Source organism: Alligator sinensis, unplaced genomic scaffold (assembly GCF_000455745.1).
Source record: "Alligator sinensis unplaced genomic scaffold, ASM45574v1 scaffold169_1, whole genome shotgun sequence".
NCBI lineage: Eukaryota > Metazoa > Chordata > Crocodylia > Alligatoridae > Alligator > Alligator sinensis.
In genome coordinates, this window is record NW_005841924.1 from 640,286 (window position 1) to 653,479 (window position 13,194).

Below are 13,194 nucleotides of genomic sequence, written 5' to 3' on the forward strand. Positions count from 1 at the left end.
CACTGAAAATGCTGGCAGGTCTCTCTGAAAGACTAGTTGTCAGGTGAGAAGGTAAGAAACTTGACTTTTGTTCTACCTTCAAATTTATGGCCAGTTTTATTTGTATAATTCTTTCCTCCTACATAATAAATCCTTTCGGTGTTTTGTCTTAACTGGTTGGCTGTGATAAAGAGCACAATGATATTCCAGGCTTTGATCCTAAGGAAGGGGAACCTATACTTCTTTCACAACCCAAATGGAATCCACCAGGAGCTGGCAGAGATCCCCCTGCTGCAGTTATAAGGTCCAGTATAAGGGTAGTGAAGCTTAGGTTTGCAGAGATAAAGAGCAATCCCAGGCCTGTTCTTGGGGACAAACAGCAAGATAGCAAGGCAAAACTCAGGGCTCCAGGGGTTAATGACACTGAGTTTTAAAAATACATATGTATAATAATGCTTTAGATGCAGACTAACTATCTGTGCAGAAGTCTAAACTCTTAAGTTGGCCAAAACACCAGTAATCAAATGTGTCCTGTTCTACAGAAGTTGGCCAAAACACCAGTAATCTAATGTGTCCTCTTTGTAGAAGTCACAGATAAAAAATCCTGCGTGAGTTAAAACATAAGGGCCTAACTGATGCAACTCAAGGACAGTATTAAGACTGTGCCCAGTAAACAAGAGAAGCATAGGGCCAGAAAGCAATTAAGCCAAATTAGCATGCTGGAAACAAGGCCTAACTGGTGAACAAAATAATGAGAAGATGGGCTATATTTCACCCCTCACCCCTGCTTTGAGTTTCTAATTTGACAGCTGTGCCAGGAGAACAGGAGGTAAGAAAGAAACAAGCTCTACCACTGTGGTTACCACCACTACTGTGTCCCGGAAACTACTTTGACACAATTGGGCTTTTGTCATCCTGGTGGTCAGGGATGATCAGATCAAGCTGGGGGGAGGGGACCACACACACACACACACACTTTTGTCACCTCACCTAAGTTCTAACTAACACATGGGATGAGACTTGAGTTCCAGCAGTCAGTCCCTCATTTGTGCCTCCTTTTCCTTGCTCACATTATTTCTTCTCTCTTTTCTTCTCTTTTCGCTTTTTAAGAGTCTAGCTTACATTGCCAAGAGAGTATCTTTTGCAACATGGGTTGTTACCAGATATAGCTAAAAGCAATGGCTTAACCTGGGCCTGGTACATATTTGCCAGGTCTTGGAGGGGCTGGTAAGATCAAGCGCTGTGCCTGCCTTTTTTCAGCAGCACCATCAGAAATAAGAGTCACACAAGGAATGCCAAGTGCATTTTCTACCTTTATTTCCCCATTTCTGTGTTTGTAACTTTCTGTGTTGTTGCTTTTAACAGCCAACAGGAAAGGAAATAAATTTAAAACATACTCTTACACACACCTTGGAGTAGGAGTAGCCAGTTTGCTTTGGTTATCTCATTTCATTGTAGCTTCTCTAAGTACCTGTTCTAAAATGTCATTTTATATAACAGCACTGTCAATGACTCACTAATTCCTACAGGAAGTAGAGGCAGTTTTGAAAGCATCTATCTACATCTGTAGGCATCTCAGTACCTTTGAAATGTGACCTTTTGGACCATGTTTTCAGTGATGCTAGGTACCTTCCAAATAGAGCAAATGACACTGCAAATGCTAGGCAAGTCCAACAGCAGTCCCCAGCATGAAGGATAATCCTTTTCAAAGAATACGTCGTCACTCTTTCTCCAAGTGTCCCTCCTTGGGCTTCTACCTCTTTGTCCGCTCCACAGCCGAGAACCAGCTAGACATGGATTTGACTTAGTAGCTTTCAAGCTCTCCTTTCAGGCTAGGTACTTAAACCGGTTTGTGTGTAACTCCTGCAATCAGAAACTACTTTAAGTCTGTAACAGAGCAGAAGTTCAGTGCACATAAACCAGTTTCAAAATGGCTGGAACTGGTTTAAGATAAATCTGGTTGAATGTAGTATCAGCCTTAACTTATCTGGGTCAATCTGGTTTATGAAACTTCTGTCCCAGGCCCCTTCCTGATTCAAGTTAAATCATAATCCCCCAACATCCCAACATGCTTTCCAGCCATGGGCTGGGCTGTGCTGTCTGCCCCAAAGAGCAGGGCTGGTCCCACCCCTCTACTCCCTAGCTGGAGCAGTGAGGGCTGGCTGACAAGGGGGGGGGGGCCAGCCTGGCTAGGGGATGCAGCCCAGTCTATAGGAGGGGACTGCCCCCCTCCCAGGCAAACCCCAGCTGGGGTCTGGAGCCAGAGAAGGGAGCTAAACACCCCTTCTCCCACTCCAATTTACTACTGGCTATGACTGTGGACTATAAATCCCAGAGGCACCTGAAAGCAGGAAGAGGAAGTGATGAACAACCCTGAAGAGTCCTGCTGCTGTAATTCTGGACTGCAAATCTCAGAGACCTTCAGGGCAGCAGGACGAGGAAATAAACACACAGCCAGAGAGCCATGCCCTAGCACCCCCGGGCTTCTGGCCTGAGCCACTGCAGGTATGTGGCTGCATTTCCTGAGTCAAAGGTAAATGTCTGTTAACTTTTGTTTCAATTTAATCTGTGTATTTTAGATTAACCTGCAAAGACTGAACCAATTCAGCCTCTGGTTTTTTTTGTTTTTTTTTTTGTTTTTTTTGTTTTTGTTTTTTTTTTTTAAACTGTCTGTACCTAGCCTTATAGAGGGCATAATATGAAAGAGCCTATTACTTAATTTTTTTTCAACCAAGACAAAGTGGTCTGCTTTGCTCCACACTGCTTCTATATCATTTTCTTTTAAATCTGATTTTGTTGGCCCAATGTAGAATTCACTTCAGCAATGTACAGTACAACATCCAGCAATCACAGTTTACCATGCAATCACTGAACAAAATGAATTCACTAATATCTGCCAGTTTCCCTGGAACTGCTTCTTGCAATCATAATTACTTTCCAAGTATAAAATAATTGATCTAGCATTTGTCACAGAAACCTATTTGACTATAAAAATGGGTAGAAACCTCCTATTAATTCCAAACTAGACCAAAACATAAAAAGTTATAGAGGCTTGCTTTCCCATTATTGCAATAGAACAAAGTCTTGGTCTGTTATTTTGTATGATGGGATATTACCTCCTTTGACTTTAAAGTGTATTGTAGAAAAGAAGGTACACAAAGTCTCAAAGTGTTCAAGGTTTACAGTGATTCTAACATTACTTCTGATCCATGCTGTCCCTCTGAAACTAACACACATGCATTTCCACCCCCTTATGACATGATATTTGCCTAATGCCACAAACTTGAGGGAGGTTTCTCTGCGATGCGAGTGGAAGTTATGCTCCTACATTGGTGTGTCTGGAGTTGGAAGACTGCAGCTTTCAATTTTGGCTACTTCAGAAAGTTTTTTCCAGGTAACAAAAAACACATGAAGAAAGGATGTTCAAATAAAAGGAATTTTACTTGAAAACACCACCAGCAAACAAATAGGTTTATATTTTAGAAGCCATTTAGAATTCTGTTGTGCCTAGGTACTTTATCTACCATAGTGTGTTAAGTCATTGCTCTTCTGCTTCCTCTTGTATTAGGCATCATGTTACTTTTTCATAGCATTCACATACAAGAGCCTCCCTGCGGAAAAATATAAATCATAGGAAACTAAGATTAGGAACTACACCATAGTTCTACCGGTGTGGAGAACCAAGCCAAAGTATGCCAGGCCACCAAACATGGCTAAACCACAATTCATTTTCAGAGGAAGGAGAGCTAAACTCCATTTTAAATTTCTCTGAAAAAGAAAAGAAAAAAGCCCTCAAGGCCATAATATAGCATGGTTCGAACACATCTACACTGTGAAACGTTGTTTATGTTAGGGGCCTTGAGCAAATAAACTCTCACCCATGCTATTTCTGATTCAGCACTAGTGTGGAGAACCTTTACTTTCACTTTTAGTAATAAAGAGAAATGCTTACTACCATAGCAACTAAACCTACTTTTGTGACTTTTCTGGTGGTCTAGTCTGAGAAATGAAAAATCCTTAGGTAGGACAAAGTCTAAAACCCAACTAATTTTTAACCATGCTGAAGCACAGTTGACCTGCAAACTGGTACTTTGTATAGGTACTTCAGCCTAAATAGGATCAAATTGAGAGAGAGAGAGAGAGAGAGAATAGCCTTGCATAATAAAACAATAAAAATAAATGTCAATATCTTTTTAACAAATTCAATTAAAATATATGTGGGTTAATGGGCCAGAGATGGTCTTCAGGCATTTTTTGCAATTCCTGATACTTAAACCTGAACAACAGACGTTTTACATACATTATTACTGCTATTGTTGTTATTGTGATACAGGACTGCTGTTTTCAAAATCAGGAAACTTATAGGCTTGAACAATTATCCTAAGTGGCAGGAAACCTAACCAGCCAGATGGTAAAGGATATAAAAAACAAACCAAAACGTATTAGAAGGAATGAATGTGGTTCATAGCAAGATACAATAAGTGGAACCTAAAATTATAAAAACAAACAAGAGCAATGGGGAAGCACTTTAGACCTCCCTGCTTGCAGACTGAGCAAACAGTTTGTGTCAGGAACAGTGCAGGGGAAGCAGGATTCCCCTTCCACCTACAAGACAGGCTGGGCTGTGGCACAGGCCCTCTGCAGCAGCTTGTCTGGACTGAAGTTAAACATGGTGGCTGCTCCTCTGTAGTCTTACATAGCTTCTGCTACTCGATTCACTCCTCCCCTTTCTTTACAGTCCTTCCCCAATGGCATCTCCATACCTGCCCACACAGCAAGAGGTTCCTTTCAGGTGCACCACATACATCTGTTTTACCCAAGCCCACAGGGTTCCCAACAGGATGTAAGCAGCAAAGGGGTTTGCTAAAACCTTCCTGTGCTGAAAAAAAAAAATCTCACGCTAACCTTTTACACTTCAAGACTATGCTTATACATATATGCACATACACACACCCCTAGGCACATAACCTGGCAGCATTGTTACACTGAGGTACAAACTGTGTCAGAGTAACCTTGGCAGAAAGTACTTCCAGTGGGTTGTAAGAAAAACCATGCACACAGAGGCTCATGCCAACAGGTAAAAGTGTCTACCACTCCCAGTTAAATTGCTGGGAGTTTTGAGTATGGTACTTAATCCTCATCAGGATCAGACTCCATGTCTTCATGACCTGCATTCACCCAGCTCATCCCTTTAATATGACTTTAGTCCTGCACAGACAATCTGTTTCTCCTTGAAGTGTACAAATGTTCAGGAAGTTTGTTTTTTTTTCTCCAGAGCAAAAAAGTCTTGGGAACAACCAGGGTTAAAGCACTGTGTCACGGCGTGGTCCCGCAGGAGGGCCGTGATCTCCTTGAGGCCCCCTCTCTGTGCCAAGTCGGCCCAAGGGCACCCTCAGATTCTCGCCCACCACGTCTTTGATGTTTTGGTAAAGGTGGGAGGCTGCCTTACGACTCCCTGGGCACGGTTATCTGGGACCTCTGTCCCCGTGTGTTTATGGGGGACAGAGCAGGGTGGTTTACCCCACCCTGCTCCGGGGTTTATCGCAGCACTAGCCCTTCTTCAGAGGCTCACCGTGCCCGCACTGGGCTTCCTAATAATATTGCCCCCTCTCTAGGGTTTGCTGTGCCCCTACTGGGCTTCCTAATAACACTGCCCCCTCTCTGGGGCTCGTCGTGCCTGCACTGGGGCTTCTCAAAGCCGCCCCTCTCCGGGGCCGGGGTCTACGCACCCCGCAAGCTGTGCCCTCACTGGCGCTACGCCTTCACTGGTGCTGGGGTTCCCATACCACTGGGGTTCCTCCTAAGAATACTGCACCCTCACTGGCACTAGGGCCCCCCACCCCTCTGGGGGTCCCTATGAGGCCTCCTCCAACCCCTATAGCCTCACCCAAACCACCGGTGTAATATCAAAGCCGAACATAAACTCGAGCCTCCTGGCTATAACTCAAACATAAAGCCTCCTGGCAGAACCATGGTGCTCAAACCTCTCCGAGCTGCCATCCTTCACCCAGCTAGAGTGGTTCCTGTGATTCTCGCCCCCTAGCTCCAGGAGCTCCTGCCCCTCCGGCTGCTGGCAGGGGACTCCCACTCTGTCCTTAACCCCGCGCTCTGGGCTTTATAAGGGCCAGGCCCTGCCTCCTACCGGCAGCTGGCTCTCCTTAGTTGCCCCAGCAACCTGCAGCTGTGCTCGTTACCCTGGCAACCCTCAGCTGGGCTCGTTATATCCTGCCAGGGCTCTTCCCTCTCTCTCCCTGGCAGTTTCCACTCCCTAGGAGCAGAGCACTGAGGTGCCCTGCAACACACTCCTAGGAGAGTTTCTCCTGGGAGAGTGAATGTCTGTACATGTTCTCTTCTGAGAAAAACCGCAGCATAGTCTTCCAGCATCCCAGGGTGCTTTGCCCCCACCTCCCCGGGAGACAGTGTGTTGCTCACAGGACTCTACTGCTCCAGTCAAGCAGGGAGCAGAACACACCACCTTGACAATCCTCACATAGTTCAGCCAGAGCCAACCCTAGAGGTCTGCGGGGCCTGGGACATATCAGCCTATGCAGGGGTGGGGGTAGTGAGCGGCTGGAGTGGGGTGGGGTAGGGGGGTGGCTAGTGCCCAGAGTGCAGAGTGGGGCGGGGGGCTGGCAAGTGGCCAGAGCGTGAAGCCAGCAGCACATGGCGCTGCGCAGAGTGGTGGCGCCCTTGGCGTGTGCCTGTATGGTACTGTCCATGGTACCCCCCAAAGCACAGGGCCCAGGGCAGTCACCCTGATTTCCCCCACCCTAGGGACGGCTCTGTGTGGGAGATGCAGACTAATCATAAGCAGTCCCTGTGCCCTGGCTGAGGGAGTCTGCAGAGCAGTCTCAGATGTGTGCACAGGGGCCCTCTGGCTGTGCAACATCAGCACTGCAAATTCTCTGCTCTTCGGGGGCTCCGCATTTAAAAGTCTGCTCAGGCATTGTCAGGGAAGTTTTTCCACCAGGTGAAAAAATCTGGGACAATTCTCCTAGGTCATTTGAATGTGTATATGCAGCCACTGTCAACCTTCAGCATATCAAAATCCAGGAACACCAAGTGGTTGAATTTGTCTAGGTAAACAGGACTTCCAAGATCTAAACTGTCTCTTTCCTATTAAAGCTAACATTATTACAAGAAAGGGCTGAAACTTCACTTATCAGAACTACAGAACAGATAAAGGGATTCCTTTGTCTTAGGAACTTTTGCTGCTTCCTCTGTGTCACAACCCAGTGATTTTTGGTGCCTCGGCACTATGGAATTTCCTGGTCACATGAGAGCTCCTTTGCACAGCAGAGTGTTCTGCTGCAATTGAGCACCTGAGTGCAGGAAAGAGTTCCCGCCAATTTACAGTTTCCTTTGCAAGATGCATTTCTTCTTTGCAGCACAGAAATGCACGGTGCAAAGAGTTCGCGCTATTCGGATGTAAATTTGTGCCCCGCTATTGGCCAGTGCTAAATTATTCACACGTGGCGGCTAGTAATTGGCTCGCTGGCCGTTTAAAATTCCGCGCGACTTCCGCCCAAGTCGAAGAGCTTTGAGCACGCTGCAGAGTGCCTCTGAAGTGATTTGACTTGCGGCTGCCGATCGATAGACTGATCACCTATCGATCTTTCTTCCCATCACCGAGCGCAACCCCGACCTACCCCTTTCCCCGCCGGCTTCGAATTGCGGACGGATTAACTGGCTTGGGCCCCCCCCGCCGGCACAACTCGGTTCCAACGACCGGACCACCTGCGTCATGACTGCAAGCGGCGCGAGTAAAGTTTTTTACAACCAAGAAGTTGTGCCTGCCTCTCCATTCACCAGCCCGCCCTGACGTACGAGCGTAACTCGAGTTGGCCCTGGCCGTCCGAGACACTCTGCAGAAATGTATGAGTTCCCAAAGCTTGCTAACACAATTAAGTCTCACTATAGCCATCGTGGTATGTTGTTTGTCTGTCTGTAATGCAAAAGCCTATAGCCACAGAGAATCCATGACTGTATGATCCTCTGGGAGGATTTGTGGGGCTGGTACTTACCTCCCTATCCTGGGAAGACTTTATAGCATATCCCAGTCTTTCAGGCCCTTTTCTCAGAGGACATTTTTCCCCCTGACCAACATAAGCTGCAGTGGCAAAAAGCAATCACAGAAACCCACTTCCCACCCAACACTGCTAAATAAAGAATTTGAAAAGGTGGGGTGCACCATCACATATAATACATTTTTTTTCCTGTTATAAGGAAGCTAGAAGTTTTACTAATATGCTAGGAGCCTAGGGCTATACTATTCAGTTTAAGATCAAAGCAAAAACAAATATAACTTTATTGAAACATACACTAATTTGCTATATCATCTATTATGTATATAAACCCCCCCCTCCACAATAAACTGGGCAAAAGTAATAAAAGATATTGTTTCACCAGTCCTGTAGTGATTAGAATTACATGAACAACTTTTTCAGATTCATAAAACCAATGTAGCCTTCTTAAGCATCTCGACAGGCATCCAGTGCTTACCTGAAAGTTATTTCCATGCCAGAGTTAATGTTCACTGGAGTCAACATTTCTATCTAGAGTTAAAAACAACCTGCAGCGCTGTGAAATAGGAGTGCCATTACCACGAATCACTAATAGCAGAATAGCAAAATAAAAAATAGCTTAATTAGTGGAACAGCAAGACCATTAAAAAGCAGAAAGGGTCTTTAACACCTGTGAAATGCAGAGTTTAAAAGGAATCAGGTAGATTATGAGCCATGAAGTCAATGGACTCCCTCACTGCTGCCTGAATAGAAATGCTGCTCTCACTGCCAGACAATTGTTTTTAAACTTAGAGTGGACCAGGAATCAAAGTGGGGTGCAGCTGCATGACTGCACCCCTCCTGAATCCACTCTTGCTCTTCCCTTTATTAAAAACGCCCAAACAATGTGTCTAATAACCAAACAGGACAGGTTCAATCCAGGAACACTGGCCCTCAAAGAGGACAGACCACCTTCTTATAAGGTCGTTCAAAAGCAAAATATACCAATGGCCAGACATTTGTAAGTTTGACTTCATGCAAAGATTCCACACTTCAAGATGTGACTGACATCTAAGTAGGGAGGTATACATTACCTAAAAGTGTGAGTGCTCTCAATTAATATAAGATATATGGGGCTTGGAAACAAACAAGTAATAGTGATTATGTGATATCCTGAGACAAAGTTTTCAAGTGCCTCCTACATACATGCCAAATTGTATTTTTCTGTATTTACATAAAAATATTCTAAGGACAAGCAAGGGGCTGCATTGTTAAATGAATGAGGTACATGGCCAAAAAAAAAAAAACAGAGACCACAATCTAAGGCTATATCTATCCCACAACACTCCCCACAGCTGCTCTCCAAGATCTCTCCAAGGCAGGCTTGAGAGAAGGCACCAAGGACATTTCCAGAGCAGCTTCATACCATGTAGGTGGGACTAGTTGGGCAGGATGTGCTCTTAAACAGCAGAACCTTAAGTCATCCATAGCAGTATTTGTATTGTGATAATACCTATATGTCTCAGTCCCGGACCAGGACTCCACTGTGCTAAGCATTATTCAAATACAGAACAAAAGATAACCCAGGCTTCAACAGCCTTACAGTATAGTTACTGCCACTGGACTCTTTGCAACATTAGGATCTTTCCTCACTATATAAAAAGATTTCATAACAAGCCATTTGTTTGAATACTTTGTGTAATTATAATAGCCTATGAAGTTTAGTGTGTGTATAGCTGAAGGGTTTATAAGCACTAGGACAAACATCTATTGCACTGTTCAGGATGCAAGGTACCTTGCAGCTTCACAAAAAACACAGAAAACTTTGGGTATAGTGTAGGCTGTGCATAGATAGGCCTGTGCAATATAAGCCATGGGTACATTGCTGCCAGACTTGGACAGAGACCTAAGCCAAAGCTGCAGAAGTCAGAAGTGTCGCTAAGCAGAAGGCCTCAAAAAGCCTGTGCCTGAGTGACTGTTATAGCATGAATCTTTGCAGATGTAATAAGTAGCTTGATCAACAAAGCAAAGGAAGCCATGCACATGTTTAATTAGACACAATCAAACAGGCTGCTTGCAGATGTTAAAAAAAACCCAAACAAATCGCACTTACTGGAAGAAGCAGTGTGTTACTTGAACTCAGTTCTGCACCATCTATAAAGATCAGGGGCTTCATCCAGGCTTTTTGGCACTTTTAACTAAAGCTGATTCAATCAGCTATTAGATAAAAGCTCCAAAAAAGCCCCACAAAAGTGTCCAATGTCTGTAGAGATTGGGCAAGCTGGGTTGAAGTAGCGCACTGACCCTTCTGGGCATGCATGAGGTTCAGTACAGGAATGTGCCAAATTTAAAGCCATTTTTCCGGGGGGGGGGGAGAGAGGATGGTTTGCATCTGCAAGCACCCACAAAGCACAAGGTCTAAAAGGAAACACTATAAAAAAAGAACATGCATCAAATAATCCAAACACTAAATCAGCGTTTCTCAATCTGTGGGTCGCGACCCAAAAGTGGGTCGCAACAATATATGAAAGGGTCATGAACAAACTTTAAAAATGGATTTTCCTTTAAAGGAGAAAAACGTGGGAAACCGTGGCTTTTCCCTTGCAGGCTGGCAGAGCTCCAACCTATGAGGGGCTGCTTGGGGCCCCCCATCCCCCATTAATACCCGTGTGCCAGGAGTGGGTGGTGAACTCAGAGTGGTGGAGCAACACATGGGAGCAGGGTGGGGAGCAGGTTGCAGCTGGCTAGGAGTGGAGGGATTTGCAGCCTCCCCGCTCTCGGCTGGAGTGCCTGGCCAGTTGCAACCCCTTCTCACTCCCCACCCCCTTCCAGCCTGCTACAAACCCTCCTGCTCCTGGCTGGCTGCAACCCACACACAGCTCCGCGTGACACTTCACCCACCCCACCAGTCTGAATTCACCAGCCGCAACTGCCCCCTGCCCCGCACACCCACCCCCTTCCCCATATACAGTGGAGCTGGGGCCTGGGGTGGGGGGCAGTGGGTCAGGAATGAGGGGCACTGGGTCAGGACTGGCCATTGATTTTTACAAATGGGTCCTGGTACAAAAAAGGTTGATTACCACTGCTCCAAATCATAGCTTCATCTTAAAATAATTAGAAGCAAAGATTGATCTAACCAAATGTATTGAATGTTATTTTGTTATAATAGATATATTTTTGTTAGCATGCTTAGATAAATTGTGAAAAAAAAAGCAGCCTTGTCAGATCATAAACTAAGGTGGAAAAGTAACAGACCAGTATTAACAGCATTCCACAATGGGAAGGGAAGAGAGATAAGGAAGCCTCCCTTTTGCTTTCACAGGGATATAAATCACAATTAACTGACACCTTCCAGGTCTGCAAGAAATCTGGTTTAATTCAGTTTCAAAAGTTTCAGTGAAACAAAAAAGTTTAAATAAAACCAATCAGGGATCAATCATTAGGCTATTAAAACTAGCCATCTACAAATATCGGACAGAGAATGGAGGGAAATTTGGACTTTTACTTTTGGACTTCTACATTTGGACTTCTCCAGAGCTCAGGGAACCAACTCAAATCCCCAGGGGAAGAGGGAAGCCTGGCCAGTGAACCTGTTTCTTTCCTGAATCCAAGGCAACACAAACATTGTCTTTATTAATCCAAATAAGTCTTTGCTCCTGCATATCCTAATAAAGCTTTTGAGTTGTGACTGGAATGGTCTAATTGATCGATCGATCTCCTCTTACCCACAATTAAAATGTAGTGTAACAACAGGAACAGAAATAAAGTAACCATGCTGCTATGGCACATTAAGATCGCTTGATAAAGAAAAAATTACCCTTATAACATATATGATATTTATTTTGTACCTCATTACATTGCTCAGTTATCAAGGGGAAGAAGTGATATTTTAAATGCCTTAGGCCAAAATGCAGCAACCTATGGCCCATGGGCCAGATACGGCCTGCCAAGCAACTGAATCCAGCCCGCATTCCTGTAATATCGGCAGCGATTCAGTGACAGGGGATAATAGCGATGATTCACTGCCAGGACCTGTGGGAGAGGGGAACAGGGAGCAGCAGTGGTGGCATTGTGACAGGGAAAGGGGGAGAGCAGTGGCAGCTGGGCCAGAAGTGGTGGCCCACCTATGGACTTAGCTCCGTTAAAGTGGCCCACCATTCCTGAAAGGTTGCCGATCCCTGCCTTAGCATATTATGATATTTTCCTGTGCCAAAAAAATCAAAAATATTGCGCATGACGGCCACATCCATTTGGCCCGGAATCATGATCTAATGCTTCCAGAGAGCTGTTTTGATGACTTCGCAGAACACCACAGCTGACAGCTTTTAAGATCTATGAACCCACTGGATGGCTGTCTTAATGTACTATGATTTCATAACGGATGCCACTTCGGGCCATGAAATGCCCTCAGCCTATGTACATATTTCTGAATGATGGTAACAAGAAGGTGGTATGATGGTTGAGAGGGACTGTGCATTGCTCTGCAGAGAAAGCTTTATCATAATAGATACATTAAGTGGCATGAAAACAGAGCTCTTTCCATCCTGCCTGCCTTCTCAAATTTCCCTACCTAATAAAAAAAGCCTCTGGTGAAGATATTTCCATACAGCTTCTCATAATATCCTTATGCTTTCATTTTATGTTTTAATTCAAGGATGAAGTTCATCCCTGTGCACAAGCAACCTGGAGTTTGATATACTGCTCAAACCATATACAGGATTCTAGACCTTTGTGGAAATGATGCATGGGCCTGGGCATGCCTCCCTGGGGTGAATTTTACCTTCAAAGTTGCTGACAAAAGATAACATTTCCCAAAAGAGGCTATGATTAAGGTCACTAGGTTGTGTTGCAGTAGACAGCATCTTATGTTGAAAACAGTGCTCTTTCCTGCAATGGCAGGGGGTCGGACTTGATGATCTGTCAAGGTCCCTTCCGACCCTACAAACTATGAAATTATACTCCTTATACTCTTATATATCCTTATACTCTTCAGGATATAAGATTCTACCAGCATATCAGAAAACACCAATATCTTTATTGGTTAGCTCACCCACAGCATTATGTTGTAAATATCAGAGTATACTTTATAGGGGAAAAAGGTCATGGAAATGAAATGATGATGGGTTTTCAAAGGGTAGAGGTCATGATGCAGCAGTTACAATAAAAAAAATCCATCACAATAGCTAAATACAGGACAATGCAATGCATTCCT

The 13,194-nt window shown here is 44.7% G+C and overlaps 1 protein-coding gene across 3 annotated transcripts in view; it reads right to left on the minus strand.

Moving 5' to 3' along the window:
* TRIM2 (tripartite motif containing 2) overlaps nt 1-13,194 on the minus strand; it is a 118,195-nt gene that overhangs the window by 74,769 nt on the left and 30,232 nt on the right. Inside the window, exon 1 of one of the 3 annotated variants that reach the window (XM_006019144.3) lies at nt 5,964-6,045. The exons of the other annotated variants lie outside the window; for them this stretch is intronic. The gene's annotated coding sequence lies outside the window, so the exon portion shown is untranslated. Of the gene's footprint in view, nt 1-5,963; nt 6,046-13,194 lie in introns of those variants that run through there. 3 annotated transcript variants of the gene reach the window in all.